Genomic DNA, 24,212 nt, shown 5'->3' on the forward strand with positions numbered 1-24,212 from the left:
CAGAAGTACCAGCTGAAGGATTCTTCAACCTCAAACAAGTGGAAACTTTCTCTCCAATCCAGTGCTGCCTCTCCCTTCTGGACCCCAGCTACAGTTGCACCAAGTAGCCATAAAGTCCTACAACCTCAAACATTCCCCCAAACTCCTGCCTCAACTTGCTGGGAGTCCCCTTTGGGGTACTGGCCACCCCCTGCCAGTTCCTTCTATCTCAGATGTTAGCTTTTCTGTATCTCAGATATCAAGTCTCATCCTTTCAGATAACCCCAAGAATTGGGTATCAGGAGAACAGGAAAGCAAGGTGCCTGACAAATTCACCTGTGAAACAGGAGTACATTTATGAAGATGGAGAAAGTGGGTGCAGGGCACTGAGAAGCTGCAAGGATCCTTTTCCCCACTTTGAAGGATTCCCAGTCACTTCCAAAGGCTACCTGCAGATACTCTATTAAATTCCTTTGTCTTTTGAAAATCTAACCTACATTTTCATCAAAGAGGTCACAAATACAGTCTAGAGAGAAGGGCAATAAGCCCATGGTTTGACATTCTTCTTGACTAAAAAGTCCTGGATCGCCCAGCCAGCATGGCTGGGTGGTTGAGCATTGACCTTTGAACCAGGAGGTCATGGTTCGATTCCTGGGTCAGGGCACATGCCTGGGTTGCAGCTCGATCCCCAGTGAGGGGTGTGCAGGAGGCAGCCGATAAATGATTCTCTCATCATTGATGTTTCTATTTCTCTCCCTCTCTCTTCCTCTCTGAAATCAATAAAAATCCTATCCTAGCCCTAACCGGTTTAGCTCAGTGGATAGAGCATCAGCCTGCGGACTCAAGGGTCCCAGGTTCTATTCTGGTCAAGGGCATGTACCTTGGTTGCGGGCACATACTCAGTAGGGAGTGTGCAGGAGGCAGCTGATAGATGTTTCTAACTCTATTCCTCTCCCTCTCTGTAAAAAATCAATAAAGTATACTTTTTTAAATCCTATCCTATATAATAAAGTCTAATATGCAAATTGTCCCCTCAGGCGGGAGTTCAACCACTCGCTATGACATGCGCTGACCACCAGGAGGCAGCACAGAACATGGTGGGCATCAGAGATGTGCCTCGACCTCTCGCTAGCTACCTGGGGGCGGGGGTGACACGGACGAAGGTGCAGTGAGAATGTAGGCTGTCTGCGGAGCTTGCTCTCACTCCCCCTGCTACCCTTCACCTGGGACACCAGGGCTCAAGCTCAGCTCCCACAAGGAGCCCACCCCACACCTATGCAGCCTCTTCCAGGCAAACCGGGACCACAGAGGGTCAGGCTCCCCGTGGGTTTCAATTCGCGCAGGAGCCGGTTGGTCTGTGAAGCCGGCCGGGAGAGACCACGCTGCCCACCTGGCTTCCTTATGGCACCACTGGGCTGCCCAGAGGCCCACGGGGTCCAGCTACGCTCACCACATCTCGGCGTGGGGACTCGGGCGCCATGACTCAGGCAGAGTGGGGCACGCAGGGGCCCAAGTGCTGCCCAGAGGTCAGCTGGGACCTGCCCTTCCATACCAGATGCTCACGCTTCAATAGCTGGCCAAGCCTAGGGACCACACCCATGCACGAATTTTGTGCACCCGGCCTCTAGTATACTTAAAAAAAAAAAAAAAAGTCCTGGATCACATTTGTCAGAATCCACATGCATGCAGGGTATGTCTCTATCTGGTACTTTTGTTTCCAAGCACACTCACAATTTTCACCTCGTTCCACCACTTCAGGTCCTCTGTCTTTTTAAGTTTCTAGCTTCTTAACACTCTGTCTTCCTAATTGAAGTCAGAGATGTAGATTTGCACAGTTAGCACAAATAAATTTCATTAGCCCTGGCCGGCGTTACTCAGTGGTTAGAGAACTGGCCTGTGCACCAAAGTGTTGCTGGTTGGATTCCTGGTCAAAGGCATGTGTCCTGGCCAGGTATTGTACTTGCAACCCAGGTACATGTTGTTAGGAAGCATGTTAAGAAGCCAGAGATTCAATGTATCTCTCTCACATTGATGTTTCTCTCTCACTTCTCTCCGCCCCCCCCCCCCCCCTTCCTTCTTTCCTTCCACTCTCTCTGAAAATCAATGGAAAAAATATCCTCAGGTGAGAATTAACAAAAATAAAGTAAAATAAAGCCCCAGCCGAAACCGGTTTGGCTCAGTGGATAGAGCGTCGGTCTGCGGACTGAAGGGTCCCAGGTTCGATTCCAGTCAAGGGCATGTACATTGGTTGCGGGCACATCCCCGGTGGGGGGTGTGCAGGAGGCAGCTGGTCGATGTTTCTCTCTCATCGATGTTTCTAGCTCTCTGTCCCTCTCCTTTCCTCTCTGTAAAAAATCAATAAAATATATTTAAAAATAAAAAAAATAAAAAATAAAAAATAAAGCCCCAGCTGGTTTGGTTCAGGGGAATAGAGCATCGGCCTGTGGACTGGAGGGTACCAGGTTCAATTCAGGTCAAGGGCACATGCCCGGATTATGGGCTGGATCCCCAGTGGGAGGAGTGCAAAAGGCAGCCGATCAATGATTCTCTCTCATCACTGATGTTTCTATCTCTCTCTCACCCTCTCCCTTCCTCTCTGAAATCAATAAAAATGTATTTTAAAGTGAATAAATAAAATAAAAATAAGTACCATTACACCTCAAAGAATAGCAATCTAAGACCAGATGGTCTAACCTCCTAAAAAGAGTTCAGATAACTCAAGAGCATCCATTCTAACAATCAACCACATTAGCAGGCAGCACAATTCTGTAAGCCTCAAACTATAACACTGCCAACTCGTTCTTCTGGTTCTGCTGCACTTCCCGACCCGACATAACAAGGATATCCCAGAGATGCTCTATTACCCAGGACAACTTGCCTGTTTCATAATCTTCCTAGTTTTCTACAACGAGCATAAATTAACTCAATTACCAGGGAGAAAACCATCTATGGAAAATAGCCTTGGCCATTTCAATTGATGACACAGAAACACTTACGTCCAAGCAGGTATTTCTCCAGAAAAGCACTCGAGTTGCCTCTTTTAGAGGTTAGCACAATGAAAATCCTTAACTTAATTCAGTAGTAAGGTCATTATATTTTTGTTTCTGTTGAGAATTAATATATTCAAGACTCTGCAAGTCATTCTTAATTTTCTCCCAAGAAAACGCCAACTTTCTAATAGTTTTGTTATCTTCCCACTCATGTCATTCAGGAGCATCCTTCAGTTGTCTGCTACTTAAGGCCCAATGAGGTCCTGGTTGTGAGACTCACTGTACCACATGGCCCTTCCGTCTCTCCTTATCCTCTTCAATGGAGTTTCACTGGTCTCAAGGTAAATCCCAGACCCACTCAGCCCCAAGGCTGGCCATCCCATCTCCCTCACGTATACGTGTGTGTGTGTGTGTGTGTGTGTGTGTGTGTGTGTGTTCACCAGATCATAGTCTTCTACTTGGCCCTTGTTAAATTTCCCCACATTCATGAGATTAATTATGATTCCTTTCCCACTAACCTCACCATAAACTCCACTAAGCAAAGATTCTTAGCACAGTGCTGGAGCACAGTACACACTCCAATATTTATTGAATAAATCAACCCAGAAATCACTACTTGCAATGCCAGAAAGTCACAAAATGATGCAAAACAAATGAGAGAAGCTACTGAAGAGCTGAAAATTGTTTTATTATTCAAAAGATGTGCCTTATTTTTTTTAGATGTTCCTTATTTTATTCTTTTAAAAAAAATCATAAAAAGTAGATACCAAAAAGTTTTAAAAAAAAAACTAACCCTAAAAAGAGATTTTGTTGTTGACTTTCTGGTACAAATCCTTACAGATTTCTACCAAGAGTAGTAGTATTTCTTTCCTCACTATCAAAATATAAGAATGTAGGATCTCCCAAGTGATACTGCATTAATAGAGATGACTTGACATTTAAAAAAATGATGTCATCTAAGTGGAAATAACAATGCATCCAAATCAGTAATAAAGAAACATCCATTCTCTATACAATAACCAAGATGAAAGACAGTCCTCTATAACTGTGGTCGGCAAACTGCGGCTCGCCAGCCACATGCGGCTCTTTGGCCCCTAGAGTGTGGCTCTTCCACAAAATACCATGGCCTGGGTGAGTCTATTTTGAAGTGGCGTTAGAAGAAGTTTAAGTTTAAAAAATTTGGCTCTCAAAAGAAATTTCAATCGTTGTACTGTTGATATTTGGCTCTGTTGACTAATGAGTTTGCTGACCACTGCTCTATAAAAACTAGCTTCAGAATCTTGGGGGAGGAATAAAGGATGAAAGATAAAGGACTGCGAGGGAGTAAGTGAGATGAGAGTCTAGCAAATCACTCTCAAAATTCTCATTCTAAACTGCTTCCTTTAGAAAAGGGCCACCTTTCCTGAGCTGGAAGCTGAGGAAGCGAATGCAAAGAGGTGGCTCTTCCGTTTAGCTCCTTAAAGACCAGCTGGTAACTCTGAGGACAAAGCATGACTAAAATGGTGTCACCAAGTCAACCCATACCTCCAAGTAGGGGTGCACTGGCGCCTGGACAAGTAAATGAACTTGTGTTTTAAAAGCTCCCAGGAAATGCTCACACACTGGATTTGCAAATAAAACATTCCTGGGTTCTGGTGCCCCACACAGCAAGTTCAAGCCCAGCTCTGCCTTTCCACCACTCAAGAGAGCCTCAGTTTCCTCACCTATAAAGAGAGGACTATACTACCTCCTCCTCATCAGATTGTTACGGGTACTGAAGATGTCTGTGCACTGACCTGGGCATACAGTAGGCACTCAAATCTGGGGGCTAGTGTTATCTATTAGCACTCCTCCATAGCTTGCTGTCAGGTCTAACAAGCTACTGATCTTACCATATGAATCACTAATACTGATCAGGTGCCAGCAAACATTATTTCACATAATCTAACTTAAAATAAAATTTGTAACCGCTACCACAAGAAAGAAGAAAAAGAATATCAGCAAGACTGAAGCAAATGCACAGAAGCCTGTCCGTCGGTCAGGTTCTCTGTGCTGCCACAGCCAGAAGGTGTCACTGTGGGAAACAGACATACAGAGACTTAATAAGCACTGTGAACTCCAAGAAAACTTAAAGAACTAAAAGGGTGAGGAACAGAGAAAAAGGCTCAAGTGACTCACCCGGACTTAGGTCTAAAGAATCCAAAGCTCTTAAGATAAGGATAAACTACACACCTAAAGACCTTGGGTCAGATACACAAAATCAAGCAATCCCTGAAAAATTACCAGGATAGAGCAGAAATATGTACTCAAGTGTTGTCATTCAGTTATCTAAGAAGGGGTTCCCATTCATTTCTGGGTCCCTGTGTGCTCACACACCAAGTTACGCTCTAGGCTGAGGCCCTGCCCATAAGCCCTTCCTCGTTGAAGTGATCAATTCCGATTCTTGGCAATAATCCCTTTAAAAGGACAGCTGCTGCTGTCTAGTCACTGATGCAGACCCATTCCAGGTGGGGAAAAAAGGACTCAATACAACCACTGCCTAGACGGTGAGTCAAATTTAAAGAGTAGGGCCCGGTGAAAGGCTGAAACAGAGAGGGGAAGGATCCTGCAACTCCCGGGGGTCAGGCAGGAAGGGCGAGAGCGGAGGGGGGGAGGGTTGAGGGCCAGCCCTGCAGGCGTGGGCGCGCGGGGACTCTTATTCTGACACGGGATCCGCCGCCGTCGCCGCCACGGGGTCCAGCGCCGCGGCCGGGCCCAGCCAGCCTGGGACCCCCACGGCCCGCCCGTCCCCCGCCCCTCGCACCCACGTGCCTCCCGCCTGCCACCCCAACCAACCCGCCAGTCCGGGCCGCTCAGAAGCAGCGCCTCGCGGCCCGGCCTCTCCCTGGCTCTGGTGAAAACGCAGGAGGTACTGGGCGACACCGCGATTTGCCCAGACCCCCGCCCGGCCCCCACGTGCCCGAGCGGCGACAGGGCACGGAACTTTCCAGGGCAGCATGAGAAAGACGCTCCCGCAATACAAGGAGTAGAACTCACTCGCCCTCACTTTTTCACGCTCACGCGGGGGTCTCTCAGGACCCCCAGACCCTGTCTGGTGAGCGCCGCCCCCGCCGCTCCAGACTCCCCTGGGCGCCCCTAGCCCCGGCCCCCAATCCCCGGCCCCCAGCAAGTTTGGTCCGGAACTTACCGGGCCGCGGGCCGGCCGGGCCCTAGGGCAGCGCGCAGGTTCGCGGGACCGTGGGGCCGAGGGGCGGGGGCGCCCGCGGGGCCGGGCGGCCGAGGGACCGGGGGCACCGGGCCACGCGCTCTCGTTCCGCCTGTGGAGCCGCCCGGGCCCGCGGCGCACGCTCCGCCGGTCCGACCGCCCGCGCCGCCGGCCAGATAATGCGCCCCTCGGCCGCACACATGGAGCCCGGCGCCGGCGTCACCGCCCGGGACATGCGCACCAGGTCAGCGCGCCCGGCCCGCGGCCCCCAAAACACCGGGGAGCTCTTAAAGGCGACGCCGCCCGCCCGCGCCCGGCTGGGCGGGGCTAAGCAACCAGGGGCGGGGTCTGGGTAAAGGGCGTGGTCGGGGCGGGGTAATGCTGACTTCGCCCCCGGAAGCAACGACCTCCGGACCGCGCTCAAGGGTTTGGTTTCCCACGCGGGCCCCGGCAGGCTCCCAGTGCAGGACCGAGGGGTTGCGGCTAGTTCACCCACCGCAGAGCCAGCCGGCCGCGCCCAGCGCTGACTCACGACGCGCTCGCGACGCATACACTGCTGACCTCACTCCAGCTGAGCTGCGCGACCTCCAGCAACTCTGCTGCTTCTGAAAACCGAGGTCAGAATGCCTCCCCAGCGGAGTCGTCACAAAGAAGCTCCCCTCTAGGGGATCGACTCTAAAGCATCACTTTTCCATGGCAGTGAAGAGAGTTCTACGAAGTAAGCTCCAGACCCATCCACTTCTAGACACTTGGGGATGGCAGCGCTCCCTCTCCAGTTACCTCTCAATATGCCCCCCAGTGCCTTTGGGAGGAGGTTACCCTCCCCACCCCCCGCCAAGAAAGCAAATCTCACCCTTCCCTCTCAGTGACATGAAGGAAACACGTGAAACACAGGTGAACCTGAGAGAGCAGGGCCTTTGGAGATATTAAACTGCATAAAGCAGAACATAATTTGAATAGGAAAAATATAATATTACAAGAAGCCTCTCAATGTCAAGATCACGTTCTGAAGAATTGCCAAAAAAGGCAGGCCCTTTTCATGTTTTTTCCCCCACGTTAATACAAATAATTTATGATGAGACATCTAGACTCCTAAATAATGGGGGTTTTATAATACATCCTAATACATATTCATACAATTAAAACAAGTTTCACCAACTAAACCTTTACCACTTGCAATGCACTCTATTTTTTAAAAATATGTTTATGACATTTTTAAAATTGATCTTTAAAAAGGAAGAGGAAGAGAGAGAGAGAGAGAGAGAGAGAAACATCGATGTGAGAGAGAGATATAGATCATTGCCTCCTGTAGGCTCCCTGACGGGGGAATCAAATGGGAGACCTTCCCATGAATGGCAGGATGCTCAACCAACTGAGCCACACGGACCAGGGTGTACTCGGATATTTTCTATTTCATTTTTTTAAAATATATTTTTATTGATTTCAGAGAGGAAGGAAGGGGAGAGATAGAAACATCAATGATGAGAGAGAATCATTGATTGGCTGCCTCCTGCACACCCCCACTGGGGATCAAGCCCGCAACTCAGGCATGTGCCCTTGACAGGAATGGAACCTGGGACCCTTGAGTCCGTAGGCGGATGCTCTATCCACTGAGCCAAACCGGCTAGAGCTCTATTTCATTTTTTAAAAGAGAATCAATATAATTTCGACCCATGATTGCTCTTGACCTCAAACTTGAAAAACACTTAATGTAGAACAAGTTTTAGAAAAACAATTGTTTTTCTACTATGTGCTTCTCCCCATCAAGTTCAAAACAGTACATCTTAATTTTGTGTTAAGTTCCACACATAATTGGCAACTATTTTTTATAGATTTTAGAGAGAGAGAAAAGGGAGAGAAATATCTGTTTGTTGTTCCACTTATTTATGCATTTATTGGTTGATTCTCCCCACTCCTCCCCCCCCACAGTGGTTGATTCTTGTATGTGCCCTGACCAGGGAATAAGCCCACAACCTTGGCATATGGGATGACCAACTGACCTACCCAGCCAGGGCCATAATTGGCAACTTTTTTCTGTTGATTCCACCACCCCAACCCCAAAATCTTCCAACTGCTTAATGCAATATCTGACACAACCTCCCCTGGGTAAAAAGAGAAGCATTCTTCAAATCTGAAAAAAATGATACAAAATACAAAGTGTTGACCCCCAAAAGGCATACCCTGGCCCAGTTTTGTCAGCAATTTGCTTTGCTACAAAAAAATTCAACTTCAAAAACCTGACTGTCTTATTCTCAAACAGGTGACTATGGTATAGGAATGCAGAAAGCTCCTGATCCCAAGTGCAAGGATAGGTTAAAGCAAATATCCAGAATTCTCACTCTAATTCAGCAGCTGTATATTTTGAGAAATGCTGTACTCTACAAAAATTAATCAGATTATGTATATTAAAGCAAAATATTACTTTACTGCTCCTCACATGGGTCTTGATTAATGCTAACTTAATTAACTACAAACAGCAAAGTGTGGTAAGGTGGGAGACCTGAGACTTGAGATAGATGTAGGGATTCCAGAGCCGGAGCTGGCAAGCTCTGTGTGAGTCACCAAGGCGACAATCACCGTTTTCAGAGGGAGGCATCAGCTGCAACATATTAATGACACACCCCTGTGGACTGAGGTGTGCACTGGTGACAGGTGGGCTGCTCCAGTGGGCGTGTCACCTCCAGCAGGGAAAGCAGGAGTGGGGGTGGGGTGACATCATTACAAGGTTTATTTTTGAGATAGGAAGAGAGAACCAGGTATGTAAATGGAAAAGGCGACAGTGAATCCAGACCTGTTTGGGGTCCCTGATGCTCAAGCTGGTGAATGCTGAGGCTGCTTGTAGTAAAGCAGCAGTGGGGAATCTTTTTTCTGCCAAGGGCCATTTGGATATTTAAAACATCATTCAAGGGCCATACAAAATTATCAACTTAAAAATTAGCCTGCGCCCTAACCGGTTTGGCTCAGTGGATAGAGCGTCGGCCTGAGGATTGAAGGGTCCCAGGTTCGATTCGAGTCAAGGGCATGTACCTTGGTTGCGAGCACATCCCCAGTAGGGAGTGTGCAGGAGGCGGCTGATTGATGTTTCTCTCTCATCAATGTTTCTAACTCTCTATCCCTCTCCCCTCCTCTCTGTAAAAAATCAATAAAATATATATTTTTAAAAATTAGCCTGCTATATTTGATCAAACATTTAATTAACTCACCCCTAATACCTTGGCAGGGCCAGACCAAATGATTTTGCAGGCCTTGCCCTCAGGCTGGACGTTCCTCACCCCTGGACTAAAGGCTGCCTCTGTGTCTACCTACTACTGGACTAAACAGCGAATAGTTCAGCTGGGTAATTATGAAATATGATGCAATCACCTTCAGATGCCATTCTAAAGCTGGAGAAACTCTTAACAGACAACTATGGCTAGAACCATATTTTTCTTGAAGTTTTTCCTCTATCCTAAGAATAAGATAGTCAATTAAATAGATACCAGTTAATATAATATTTTAAAAACACCTGTTAGCTCAGCTGGTGTGGCTTAGTAATCGAGTATCAACCTAAGAACCAGGACGTCATGGTTCAATTCCTGGTCGGGGCACATGCCCAGGTTGTTGTGGGCTCAGTTCCCAGTGGGGGCGTATGGGAGGCAGCCAATCAGTGATTCTCTCTCATCATTGATGTTTCTATCTCTCTCTCCCTCTTCCTCTCTCTCTGAAATCAATAAAAAAAAAAATTTTTTTTTCAAAACTTGTTATTGCCTAGCTGGCGTGGCTCAGTGGTTGAGCGTCGACCTAAGAGTTAGGAGGTCAAGGTTTGATTCCTAATCAGGGCACATGCCGGGGTATCGGGCTCCGTCCCCAATGTGGGGCATGCAGGAGGCAGCCAATCAATGATTCTCATCATTGATGTTTCTATCTCTCTCTCCCTCTCCCTTCCTCTCTGAAATCAATAAAAATTTAAAAAACAACAACAAAAATTTAGTTAAACAAAATTTTCTTCCAAATTCACTTTAAATTTCATATCCTTCATAGGCCAGATCATTGCTAATGATAGCTAAGCCTCCTTCTTCCACCCTAGCCACTACAAAAATATTCTAATTATCTTTCTAATGTACTTATTAGATAAACTTCTAAACACCATCTGAGCCTGTTCTTGCACAACAGAGTGACTAAAGAAAAGAAATTTGGGCCAAAATCCAAGTTCCTGTCCTCTTTTATAACAGAAATTGGTCAAAGGCTTCACATTGTGTGAAACTGACTGAAAAGGAGTAACATCACCTACTGAATGTTTAAGGTACTGTACTTCTTTGTTTCTAATAAGGAAATTTCTTTAAAGTTTCTGAGGGACAAAACTTAAGATGTCTTATATGATAAACACTAGTAGACAAGAACTGTCTAAGACACCACTCATCCCGACTTTAGCAGGATGAGGAGCCTACTGGCACCAGCTCCAGAAGTTCACAGGCTGGTGGCACACAAGGACACAGAATGATTTCAATGCAGAAAAAAAAACATTCATAGGAAAAGATTGAGGAAACGGTTGTTCCTCTGCCTAGGGAAGGGTCCGGCAAATCTTTGTGGATATGACATTTGTGCCAGCTTTAACAGATGAGCATCCAAGGCATCCAAAACGACAGAGCAAAGGCAAAGGCCAGAGCTTCCTACACCTGAAGTGGAGGGGGTTTGGGGCAGAAAGAGCTGAAAAGAGATAGACTCATTATATTTTAAACTTTCTAGATGCCATTCTCTCTGTCTTTTTAAAAAATATTTTTATTGATTTTTACAGAGAGGAAGGGAAAGGGATAGAGAGTTAGAAACATCGATGAGAGAAACATCAATCAGCTGTCTCCTGCAGACCTCCCACTGGGGATGTGCCTGCAACCAAGGTACATGCCCTTGGCCAGAATCAAACCTGGGACCCTCCAGCCCGCAGGCCAACACTCTATCCACTGAGCCAAACCAGTTAGGGCGATGCCATTCTCTCTTAAAACAGAATGAACTCGTCCTAACTGGTTTGGCTCAGTGGATAGAGCATCGGCCTGCAGACTGAAAGGTCCCAGATTCGATTCCGGTCAAGGGCATGTACCTTGGTTGCGGGCACATCCCCAGTAGGAGGTGTGCAAGAGGCAGCTAATCGATGTTTCTCTCTCATTGATGTTTCTAACTCTCTATCCCTTTCCCTTCCTCTCTGTAAAAAATCAATAAAATATATTTTAAAAAAATAAATAAATAAAACAGAATGAACTCTTTACTACTTGCTTAAATTCACAAGCTAAGCAGACCTACTTGTTTTCTAAGAAGCTCTCTAAAGAATAAAGTGTATATATTCAAAAGTGTACCGAGTTGTTGTTTTTTTAAGTACCCTTATGAACAAGAGCACTAACCACTTTCCTTACTTTGCATATTTAGTACTCTAAAGTCTGAAACTGTTTTCACTAAGTTTCGGGACAAGATAACCACAATCTCTAAGAAAGAATTGTTTTTAAGTTTCTTATTTCACCCCAAATTCATGCTTCCATGGTGAGATTACAAAGCAATTGGTTGGAAAGGAAAGGAAAAGATTCATTTTTATGTGAATTTGATTTTCTGAGTACTTTGATGCTTCATGAAAAATACAATACTCTTGACAGATTACAGCTGCTACAAAAAATGTTTTTTTTATTTATTTTTTAAATATAATATTTATTGATTTCAGAGGGAAAGGAAGAGGGAGAGACAGAAACATCAATGATGAAGAATTATTGATCGGTTGCCTCCTGCACGCCCCCTACTGGAGATCAAGCCCACAACCTGGGCACGTGCCCTGACAGAGAATCCAACCTGGTTCATAGGTCGATGCTCAACCACTGAGCCACACCGGCCAGGCAACAAATGTCATTTTTTAAATCACAACATTCTTACACTAGATGAGGAGTTTATGGGAAACAGATCAGCACCATTTGCCTCATTCCTGTCATGTATGCTGAAAAGTTCTCTGAAAGACAGCTTTCTAGAGATGGGCCACTTTGTCAACATGTGTGTGCTTTGTTCTGAGTGTCATTTCTAACCACAATTCTGAACCACTTTGTGTCTGTGCAATGTGGGGTTCAGGCTCCTTCTGCAGTTAGTTTCTGTGTGGCCCTGATGTCCCACTATTACAGAGTTCTGAGCACAAATGGTTTTCTAAAGGGTTAAATACAAACAGCTCAGAAGTATCATCATGAACATAAGTGTATCTCCCATCTGCATGTGTCACCAGTTGGCAAGGAATATCTCTTTCTTGTCTATACATAGCTTACCAAAAAAAAAATGCCTAAGTCTTTGAAGTTACTAAAGAATTAAAAGGGAAAAACAATCAGAAAACTACCAGAAAAAGAAAGGCTATATGACAGTTTTAAGTCTAGAGATCAACCTATTCAAACCTGCTCAGCAAAGAGTGTTAGTCACATCATCGGTCTGCTAATAAACATCTTTGATTTAGACATGAAAAAAAACATGTTTTAAAAACTTGATATCCACATCACGCCCCCCACTCCCTAGTTGTTAAATGGCAGATCTTCCAACTTAACGTAAGAAGGAGGGAAAACATTCCTCCCAAAGATTTCCTAATAGGGTAGGTACTCTCCCTCCTTCCCTGGTGCCCAGCATTTCACAATAGAAAAATACAGGTGGTGGGTCTACTTAGTTTTCTCCTTCACAGCTTGATAACAAACACCAGGCCCTCTTTGCATGCTAACCTGGTCAGGCCTACATTTTACCAACTTATGGTTTGGGAAGAGTAAGATCTCTATTTCAAATTCAGGGCAAAAGTCAACCTTCTATAGAGATATTCTGAGAAGTAAAATATAAAGCTTTGAAGCTCTATAATTATACATATAAGTCAAACCTTGAATGCCATGTAAGTTAAAAAACGTATGCTATGTTAAGAATTTTAGACCATCTTAAATGATGAAAATTCTCAAAAAAAATTCAGAAGCAGCCCCCAATTCTGTTCTCTTGAAGCTCCTTAAGAGATTAAACTCCATGTAGACTGCATACCATTACAAAGAAGTCTAGATATCTGATTTCACTAAGCCATCATTGGTTTCTGATTTAAAAATGCCTATTTAGAGCTCAATTTAGATATGATTTTAATTTGAATTTCATCTTAAATCCTACTATGGCACATTTTATAAGACTTCCTATATTTTTTCAAAATATATTTTTATTGATTTCAGAGAGGAAGGGAGAGGGAAAGAGAGAAACATCAATGATGAGAGAGAATCATCCATCGGCTGCCTCCTGACAACCCAGGCATGTGCCCTGACTGGGGAATTGAACCATGACCTCCTGTTTCCGATGCTCAACCACTGAGCCACGCCAGCCAGGCAAGACTTCCTACCTTTGAAGGTAACATTGGGCTTTATTTATTAAAAGTACCCAGTTCAGCCCTAACCGGTGTGCCTCAGTAGATAAGAGTGTCGGCCTGCGGACTGAAGGGTCCCGGGTTCGATTCCGGTCAAGGGCATGTACCTTGGTTGCAGGCACATCCCCAGTGGGGGGTGTGCAGGAGGCAGCTGGTGGATGTTTCTCTCCCATCGATGTTTCTAACTCTCTATCCCTCTCCATTCTTCTCTGTAAAAAAATCAATAAAAATATATTTAAAAAAAAAAAAAAAAGGTACCCAGTTCAGCCCGGCCAGTGTGGCTCAGTTGGTTGAGCGTTGTCCTATGCACCAGGAGGTCACCAGTTCAATTCCCCAGGGGGCATGCAGGGGGGCAGCCCATAGATGATGTTTCTCTCTCAACAATGTTTCTATCTCTCTCTCTCCCTTCCTCTCTCTCTCAAATCAATAAAAAGATATATATATTTTTAAAAGGTACCCAGGTCAAACTCTGACTTTTAGAGGAGCATAACTTCCACAGGTCAAGGGAACGCACCAGGCTGTTTTTCACCGCCAAGCCCTTGCCTGTACCCATGCTATTCCTCTCCTCAGAATGTCTAGCCACCTACTTACTAACAAGTAGCTCTCTCCATCACCCCTTCCTTTGCTGACCCTCTAAATCGCCCCCTCCTTCCCTGATACAACTGCAGGACTTCACTAAACTTACTAGTTAATGTGCCTGTGTTTTCCTAGTACCCTATGAGCTCCTATGTCCAGGCAGGTGTCTGACCCTTAGCAAGTTAAATGAATATTTCCATCACCCACAAAGGTGAGGCTTTTGCTAGCACATACGGCAGCCACATAGAATATAGGTTTGAGTCTTTTACCTAGTTACCCTGTTATGCTTCAGGAGGCACTGCAAGTCCTTATGGCAAGAACTGTACACCCAGTGTAAGACTACAATGAACTGAGGGAACTCAATAAGAAAAATCATCCAACCCAGGAACTTGTAGTTCACAGGCCTTTGTCATACACAGACGCCTGTGAGCCCAATGTGAACTGGTTTGATCTTAAGCAGTATTAACTGCCATAGATAGCTGTCCAAACTTGGGTGCCAACCTGGAGAGAAACAGTCAGCCTTGATACGATTCTGTAACAACCCATTTATAAGGCGTCTACAATAATCTGATTGCTGACTTCATGCTTACCATCCATACCCCACATATAAGGAGACTGAGGCTCAAAGAGTTTAGGCCACTTGCAGTTAGGTCACTTTCCTGAGGTAACAGAGCCAGCAAGTGATGAAATCTGGATACAGACCAAAGGCTTTTCGACTCTAAAGCTTCTACTATACACAGGGCCTCCCGTGGTACTTTTACAAAGCAGCGAAGGCAAATTAACAGTAAACCATTCTTCAAGAGCACATTCTTACAGAAGTACCTATCTGTCTGCTTCCTTAAGTTCTATACACATCTCCAGAGCATCCCTCTACAAGCAAGCTCCTGCAGGGAACGCTGTGATAATGCAACAGGAAATCATCCTGTTGGCCACTCTGCCAGAGTTCTGAGTTTGTGAGTACATTAGCTGAACCCTAGAGCTGCCAAGTGCTCCCAACTCTAATAAATCAGCTTAGCAAGGAAAAAGTAATGTTTTCTATGCTCAAATTGGGGCCCAAGAACTCAGACTGGAGGGCTAGGGAACAGGAAGTGAGGAGGGAGCAAGCATCCACTTTCCAAGGACAGCAGAACCCAGAGGTGAGAGCCTAGTCACATGCACAGTTGCATTACTTGTTCACGCCCACTTCCGGCCTGGGCCTTCCTCTTCACCTCCAGAGTCAGTACTTGGTAGAAGGTAAGAAGAAAACAGACTAACCAAAAACACTCCTCTCCCGGGGGAGCCTGTGCCCCAAATGAGTATCCACTCTCTCTCTGGCTCCCTCACCAAAACACTTACCTAAGAAAAGCACCTGTCACATAACTGACCTATGTGAACTAACATCAAATCTGGCCACAAAAAAAAAAAAAAAAAAAATCTGGCCACAACATGGGAAAGTCAAAACAGCATTTCCCCAAACCCAGTGTAAGAGGGAACCCTAGGACAGAAGGAACTCCATACACCATGAACCTACCAATACACAACAAAGCAATCTATTTGAAATCTCACTTTTCCTATGCCATAAATAACAGCCAAGCACTTCCCTTGTCTGAATTGTTTTTTTAAGGTTTCAAACAAGGCAGGAAGGGCTTTTAGTGCTGTTTATCTCTGCATAATATGCGCTGCCATGAAGAAATGCCACAGGATTCCAAAACACGCTGCCACCAACTTCAAGAAAAGCAAAGCTGAAAGTGCTCCTGACCAGGACCATCCCAGACTCTCTCTCTAGTTACTCCAAAATTACAGCCACAATCATCCTGGATCAACCAATGCCAACAGCCAATAATCCAACTGGGAAAATGCCGTAATTTCTGCCTTGTTATAGAGGGAGGAAACAGAAGCAAAGAGCCCAGTGAGGAAATTCGAAGAGTAGTGAGGTTTCACTTCTAAACATCAAAGAAACTCCACCCCAAGCTTCCAACACCCATGGATATTCCCAATGAAGCCCTATAATATTCTTTCATTCATTCATTCACTTGTCTGCTACTGGGATGTAAGCTCCTGGAGAGCCTACTGCATCTGTCCTGCTCAGGTGTCCAGCATGGCACATGGCAGGCACACAAACATTGCTGAATTATTTGCTGGCATAAGAAATTACATGAGCCAAAATATTTAACACTTTCTTTTAAAAAATGTATTTCTTTATTGATTTCAGAGAGGAAGGGAGAGGGAGAGAGAGATAGGAACATCAATGATGAGAATCTTTGATTGGCTGCCTCCTGAATGGGCCCCACACTGGGGATCGAGCCATATGCCCTAACCGGGAATCAAACCCTCATGACCTGGTTCATAGGTCAACACTCAACTACTGAGCCACACTGGCCAGCCTTAACACATTCTATTTTTCAATCCAATCTAAATTGCACTTAAAAAAAAAAAAAAAGAAAACCTACCTATGACCACATAGGAAAATCTGTGGTAAATAGAGCCCTTACTTGAGAGTTCAAACGCCCCTTATAGGTCAGTTTGAAGGAATAAATTTGTATTAAATAAAGGCAGCCAGGCTGCAGAGAGGATAGAGTCAAACTTAATACCAAAAATAACACCATCCATTCATTTGGATGGAACAACTTGGTAGAGTAGTTATTTCCCAGTTCCAAAAGAGTTCAACTTCTTTCTTATCATCAAGATCCCACGGGATTTAATGCCCCCTTGTGCTGTCTCCAACAGGAAGGAAACCCTGACTTCCCTAGCTATTTCAGTTATATAAATCAACAGTTTATTGTCCAGAGTAAGAAGCTGGGCAATGTTGGGACGCACATGCCTTTTAGAGCTGCCCACCAATGGATAACCATATTACATTACATCTAATAAATGTACCTAGATCAATATCATTTCTAATTATCCAAGGGTTTTTATTGCTGTAAGGATCTTTCAATTAAAAAAAAAGTTTAAAAAACTTCCTGTTAGATAAAAGAGACTTGGTAGTGGCGCCACCATCCACCAGAATGAAGTCTATGGCACACAAGAGACACAGCATAATTTCAAAAGGGATAATGATCCCTTTTAAAGTTGTTTACCTTAGTTCGTATATGTTAGTAATAATAAACTTTGCTCCTTTCCCATAGAATGGAATAACTGTCCTTTAACGAATTAAGAGAAATTTAAGATTGGTGGATATTTCTTGGCCTCAATAGTAAAGTCACTTTATGTGTGTGTGAGAGAAACACATGAAGGGAAGGAATGGGGATATTTCAAGGAGGGGGGAGGAACACCCCTTTTCCTCAAACTTGGGAGAAGCCCAATGGGGACCTAGCTCAGATTTTCACCCATTATTTCCCCCTGGGTTTTAACTATCTGGGGTATGTGCCATCTGTACCCACACTAGGAAGTGAAAAAGGCTGGGCCCAACTCACGGCCATGATTTTAGGGCTTCCACTAATTGCTAAGAAAGAATCCTCTCAAAAAAAAAAAAAAAAAAAAAAACACAAAAAACTGTCCTGCCCACCCCAGCCCTCAACCCCACCCCCACAGCTCTCTCTATCCTGGGAGCTCAAGGTGAATTCTGATCTCCTCATGGGCACTAAGCCACACACTACCGCTCTCAATGTACTATTATTGTGTCGTGTCAAATGCTTTTATACATCTCTTTCCCAGTCTTTTGTCCCCAAATCTGATCCATTACCCTAAAAAAACAGTTCTTATTTCAAGGTTCTAATGTTTAAAAGACCACTCACCAGGTAACTGCTGCACATCACTCATTCAAGCAGTCCCAAAATATGGATATGATCCTTTAGGTTTATGGTACTCCTACTATCTTCGTCCCACAATTCCTAAAGTTCATTATAATCTATCTTGCCTATGGCCCAATTACAGTAATATATCTCCCTACTTGCCCTTAACTCATAAATTACCCCTGCCCTAGCCGGTTTGGCTCAGTGGATAGAACGTCAGCCTGTGGACTGAAGGGTCCCAGGTTCAATTCCGGTCCTCGGTTGGGCTGCAGGCTCCACCCAGGCCTGGGCCCTGGTCAGGGCACATGTAGGAGGCAATCAATCAATGTTTTTTTTTCACATTCATATTTCTCTGTCTTACCCTCTCTCTTCCACTCTCTCTAAAAACAGTGGAAAAATATCCTTGGGTGAGGATAAAAAAAAAAAAAGATAAATTACCCCATTTTACAGAGGGAGAAGACAAGGCCAAGGCAAATACAAATGTCTGCCCCACAGCAAATCTGCCTCACATCTGCTATCTGAACACATAAAATTTCTACAAGACCCAGGGCGGGGGGAGAGAGCCTGGGAGGGAGGGGGCAATGTGTTTCGCAAGGGACATACCAAGTTTCTTTCTCTTCAGGCATATTTGGCCTGGCAGAATGTCAAGCGCTTCCCGGCCTGGGAGTGTAGGACAAAACCCTAATCTCCTGAGCACAACAACCAACCTTTACTGCACACCAACCATGTGCTGCCCCCCCAACCCAGTTCATTATCTCAGATTCATTCATTCTTTCATTGCATTCATACGTCTAGGAAGCACTTCCCATCTGTAAGCATCTTCACACACATTTACAGAGATGTGACCCCTTAAATATTTAGTAACATACCAATTTTGTGCCATAACTTGTCCAAGGCCACACTACTAAGGAGGACAGACCCAGAATCTGATTCAGGTCCTTCTGACTTCAAAGCTCCCCCTTCCCTAACACCCTATCTTGCTGGTTCTATGGGTTTCATTTAAAATAATAAATGTGTCAGCACTTCTCTGCCCTGTCTCAGGACGCCCTAAACCCTGAGCTTCCCATCATCTATCCCCTGCCTTTCAGGGCAGTACCTACAGCTGACCAGGAAAAGGCAGTAAAAAAGCAACCAGGTCTGTAGCACCTTCTTGCCTGGACTTGACTGCCCCAGGAGCAGAGGGCCCAGGAAACTCCAAACACTTCTCCACAGAAGAAAATAGCTCGAGTTGAAACTTGTGTCCACATGGTCCACCGACAGATTTAGAACTCAAATTATAGCCTCCGCAGGAGTCTTCACAAAGAACTCAAATTAAGCAAGACCCAGATGGAAACGAACAGGAGAGAGACAGCCTTAAGTCAAACTGTAAAGTGAACTGCAGTTAGAGCAGAGTCAGAGTGCAGAACTCGTTGAAATGCTAAACCAAACAGTTCAGCCTATATTTCTAAGCTCCACTTCAGGAACGTTCTCTCCACTTTTTTAGCCTGAAACTTGTGCATGGACACAAAGTGGTTGCAAGTTACTCAGGTTTCAAACTGAGTTCATTCCCGTCCTTTGGACCATCTCTCAATGCCAGCATTCATCTACTTGGGCTCCAGAGAGCTCTGAGTTTGGCAAAGCAGATAAAATTAGCTACTGGAGTGAACTTGGAATCTAGGGAGGGCCGTTAAAAAAAGTACACATGAGATTTGTAAAGCCACGTAAAAACTTCCTTTGGCCAGCCTGAAGTCATCTAAAACTTAGAGAAATTAAGTCAAAACCCCTGTGCCTTGCCTCTGTTCCACCCTTCCTGGATCTAAGGTGACCCATTTCCTGCTTCTTGCCTTGCCTTTCAAATCAGAGTGGCCCACAAACTGAGGAGCCTCTAGAGATCAAGGGGTAAGTCAGAGAGCCTAGGAAGAGAAAATGCAGCAGAAAGACATAAAGGAGCATTTTTTTTTCTCCCCCCTACTCCCTATGCAGAAGGAGGGCTAAGGCATGGGACAGGAAGTGGATCAGTCCCACGACTTGATAGTGTGATCAAGGACAATGTTCCAGCCCTGTCCCTCCTGCCTCTATACTGGCCTGACACCATGGCTCAAAAACAGAGTAACCAAGGTGGTCATCTGGAAACATAGCCTGCTCCCCCCAAATATAGCAGGTCCTAAGGGACAAGAAAACAGTGATGTGTGTTTTTATTTGTTTTGTTTTTCTGAATCTCTGTCTCCCAATTTCCCTTCCAGCCAAAATCTCTCTGGTCTCTGGAACCTACAGTAAAAGTTCAGAGAAGACCACCCAATCTGGCAAGAAAGAATACTGAAAGGAAGGCACATTTCTCCTTCCAGAATGGAGGTAAGTGGGTCCCACAAAGATAAATAAGGGAATCTTGAAGTTCCAAGGAGAAATGAGGAGACAGTTTATCCCTTAAAGAATCAGGAGGGGGAAAACAAATCTAAAATAAATAAATAAACAAACAACTTTTTTTAAAAAGAGAAAATCATAAGGGAAACCTCAGGCAAGTGGGAGGGGAATGCAAGAGGACCCCCTCAGTGAAGTGAAATTTACCATGTCTCTCATCAGAAGAGAGGAATCTTAGAAAAGTGGAGACACACTTCAGAGATGTGTGGAGCCCATAGGAATAAGACATACCATATTAGGGGGAGAACCTCTGGAGAAGCCAGTGACCCCTCCAAATATTATAAGATGCATAGATGAGTAGGGAACCCAAAAGAAATGGCAAATAATTTTTGAAAAGTTAGTAATTTTGTTTTTTTTTTTCAGAAAACTAAGGATCCAATCAGGTGTATGGGCATTTCAGAGTAATAAAGGACCTCTCAGGAAAATGGAGACACTCCTCAAAAAGCAAGAGTATCCGCCCTGACCGGTGTGGCTCAGTGGATAGAGCGTCGGCCTGCGGACTCGGGGGTCCCAGGTTCAATTCTGGTCAAGGGCATGTGCCTTGGTTGCGGGCACTTCCCCAGTGGGGAGTGTGCAGGAGGCAGCTGATCGATGTTTCTCTCTCATCGATGTTTCTGGCTCTCTATCCCTCTCCCTTCCCTAACACCCCATCTCTGTGGAAAATCAATAAAATATATTAAAAAAAAAAAAAGCAGAGTATCCTGCCCTGGCAAGTGTGATTCAGTTGGTTAGAGCGACATCAGGATATACCAAGGTTATGGGTTCAATCTCCCGTGAGGGCACATACAAGAAGCAAACAATGAATGCATAAATAAAAGGAACAACAAATCCATGTTTCCCTCTCTCTCTTCTTTCCTCTCTCTAAAATTAATACAATAAAAAAAAAGCAGGGTTCCCATCAAAAGTGGGGATAGCTCAGAAAAGTAGAAAACACCTTCAAGAAGGATTCTGACAGAAGCAGGAACACCTCAGATTAGTTCAGGGATGCTTGATAGAAGAAGGAGGGCACCCAAACAAGTGGGGGCAGAAAAAAGCAACTCAGAAAAGTAGAGGGAAAGGGGACCTACGAAAAGTGGGAGACACCATAGAAAAGTGGGACAACAGCCTAGGGGCCTGGCTCAGTGGGTGACCGCCGACCTATGAACCAGGAGGTCATGGGTTCAATTCCTGGTAAGGGCACATGCCCAGGTTACTGGCTCAATCACCAGTGTGGGACTTGCAGGAGGCAGCCGATCAATGATTCTCATCATTGATGTCTCTATCACTCTCTCCCTCTCCCTTCCTCTCTGAAATCAATACAAATATATTAAAAGGAAAAAAAAAGAAAAGTGGGACAACAGCTCAGAGAAGCTATCTCCTCAGAAAATTAGGGGGTGGGGGAGGATCCATGGAGAAACCAGGTGGTCTCAGAGAGGTGGGGATCCCCCAGAGAAGTGGAGGGACCCCAGGAAGCAGGAGTGTCTCCTGGGGGGAGCGGGATCCCTCAGGGAAGCAGAAGATCCCTAGGAAGACAGGTAGTCCCAGAGAGGTGGGGAGCTGCCCTCAGAGAGGCGAGGCCCCTCAGAAAAGTGGAGGGTACATGAGAGAAGGGGGCTCCCCTCGGAAAAAAGGAGTCTGTGGGGTCCCTCACAGAGGTGAGGTCCCTCAGAGAAGGAGAATCCCTTGGAAAAGCGGAGGTCCCCTACAGAAGTAGGGGATTCCTTCACAGAAGCGAGCCCCGCAGACAAGAAGGTACACACACTGGAGGCGGTCCCCTCGCAGAAGCGGAAGCCCCAGAGAAGCCCGGGGCACCGGAAGCCGGGGACCCGCCACCAGCGGCGCTGGCCCCTCACTCACCGAAGTTGCTCGGCGCCCCCACAGGCGGCTGCTAGGTCCCGGGCGGCCTCGGGCTGCGGAGTCGGATCCAGTCCGCTCGGGTCCCGCAGCGGCAGCTCCCTCAGGTGGGTCCGCGGTGGCAGCAGCGACAGGACGACGGACGGAGGACCGACCGACTGCGCGGGCGACGCGAGGCGCGCTCGGGCGGCGGGGGTGCGCGTGCGCGCGCTGGGGCGCTGACCCCGGGCGGGAGGAGCCGCCGCGCCGCGCTCGGAGCCGCGGCTCGGTCTCGCCGCTCTCTCTCACACTGAAATTGCCCGCTTCGCAGCCCGGCTTCCCCGGTTGCTAGGCAGATTTCGCCTCGCACACTTCCGGGTTGAGACGCGTCTAGCCGAGTGGCGGCGCCGCAGGCCAATGAGGTCCGGGCGGGGCTCCAGGGATCCGCGCCCCACAGAGGGCGTGTCCAGCCTCACGACGGACAGCGACCGGTGGCCAATGAGCGCGCGGGCCGGCTCGCTCTCGGGATTGCGCCGGCGGCCTGGGCGGGCTCAAGGAGGTGGCACAGAGTAACTGACAGGTGGCCTGCCAATGGTAAAGTAGAGCGGGCCTCAGGACCAGTCAGAGACCTGTTAGGGCGGGGCTTAGGCTCAGGGGCGGGCACCGGGAAGGGCAGGGCCTGGGAGACGCGTCAATCCGTAGCCGGCTCGCTCGGACCCTGGAAGGCGGTTCGACTGGGCTGCGGGGCGGCCAACAACTGACTGGGCAGGGGGTTCCCTGCAGTGCTCAGCAGGGGCGCCCCACCCACAATGCACCGGAGGCTGCCTGGGCCGGCCGGGCAGGCGAGGAACCGGTGGTGGGCGGGGTCGCGTAAGGCGCGCTCTGAGGAGACTGGGCGAGCTGTGGCCCCGCCTTGTTCTCCAGGATGGATTCATTCCCCCGGTTCTCTTTTCTGACCAGACTTGTGGGTCCGACCCTCTTCCGAGGAGAATCTTTGGGGATTCTTGCCCTAGCCCCTGTTCTGAGGAGAATCTTCGGGATTCTTTGCCTGGCCCCAGTTCTGAGGAGAAGCTTCAAAAATCTTGCCCGTGGCTCCTCTTCTGAACAGAAACTTGGAAGTTCTTGCCCTGCCAGTTTTTCTCAGGAGAATTGCCAGGATAGGGCTGATTTTGTAGATTCGAAACCCCAGCTCCCTTTTCTAAGAAAACCTGAGGGGCCTCGGGCTCCTGCCCCCTTTACTAAAAAGAATTTGGATAATTCAGGTCCCTAAATTCACTGCCTTTCCCAAGTAGTACTTGGAGAGCATACCCTGCCTCTTCTGGGCATTATTGGGGGCCACTGGTCCTCTTCCTCCATTGTCTGGAGAGCAGTGGGGGCTTTTTGCCCCTGGCCTTCTATTTGAAGATAACGGGAAGTTTCTATCTTGTGTGACCCTCCCCCAAAACGGGAGAAATTTGGAACCTCAAGCACCCATCCTCTAAACAGCAGAATTACAGATCGACGCCTCCTCACTCCTTTTACTGAAGAAATGCCATGAAGTTGTGCTCCCTGAGTTTTTTCTAAGCAGTGTCTGTTTCAGGAAAGGTTCCATTTTTCCTAAATATTGTGACCATTTGAATCCGCTTCCCTAGAAAGTTGTGGGGACTTACACTTCCTTTTTGGAAAAACTACCCACTTAGCCCTCTTTCCCCTTTTTTGAGGGGAGTTTTTCTGTGCAGCTGTCTGCTCTTCCCCAAGGATCAAATCTGTGGCCCTTCCTGGTTCTGTCCCCTGTCTTCCAGTTTCCTCTACTGGGTGGGGCCCTTCCAAGAAGCAGTTTTGCTTTCCACCAACCCCCGGACAAAACCAATTAGTTGCTCAGTGCCATGCCTACCAGGTGTTAGAGGCCTTCACCTCTGTCTTCTCCCAGTTGGTCTGAACTCCTTGCCTGATTCCCCCTCACCCCCAGAGAATCCAGCTTCGCCCTTAGTAGGGAACCAGCTGTCCATTGAATTGAAGGGGTGAAGAAGTCAGCAATGAAAAAGACCCACAATAGAAAAAATTTAAAAATTTTTCCAAAAAAAGAAGAAAAGGACAAAGACCCACAACACTGTGAGGATTTAATATGGCAAACTTTTATCACTCCCCCTTTTTGCACAGAAGTGTGCAAGCTACTGAGATACCTGAATTATAGGACAGAATTTGTGAGCCAA

General features: G+C 46.4%; 1 protein-coding gene across 5 annotated transcripts in view; it reads right to left on the reverse strand.

Moving 5' to 3' along the window:
* Positions 1-22,425, reverse strand: part of GATAD2A (GATA zinc finger domain containing 2A) — a 109,749-nt gene extending 87,324 nt beyond the window's left edge. For 2 of the 5 annotated variants that reach the window (XM_079772081.1, XM_079772079.1), the window contains exon 1: positions 22,045-22,425. The gene's annotated coding sequence lies outside the window, so the exon portion shown is untranslated. Of the gene's footprint in view, positions 1-6,135; positions 7,356-22,044 lie in introns of those variants that run through there. The other 3 variants (XM_079772082.1, XM_079772078.1, XM_079772080.1) reach the window with 2 other exon arrangements.
* Between the last annotated feature and the right edge of the window lie 1,787 nt (positions 22,426-24,212).

The sequence above is a fragment of the Cnephaeus nilssonii genome (assembly GCF_951640355.1).
Source record: "Cnephaeus nilssonii genome assembly, chromosome: 5".
Lineage (NCBI taxonomy): Eukaryota > Metazoa > Chordata > Mammalia > Chiroptera > Vespertilionidae > Cnephaeus > Cnephaeus nilssonii.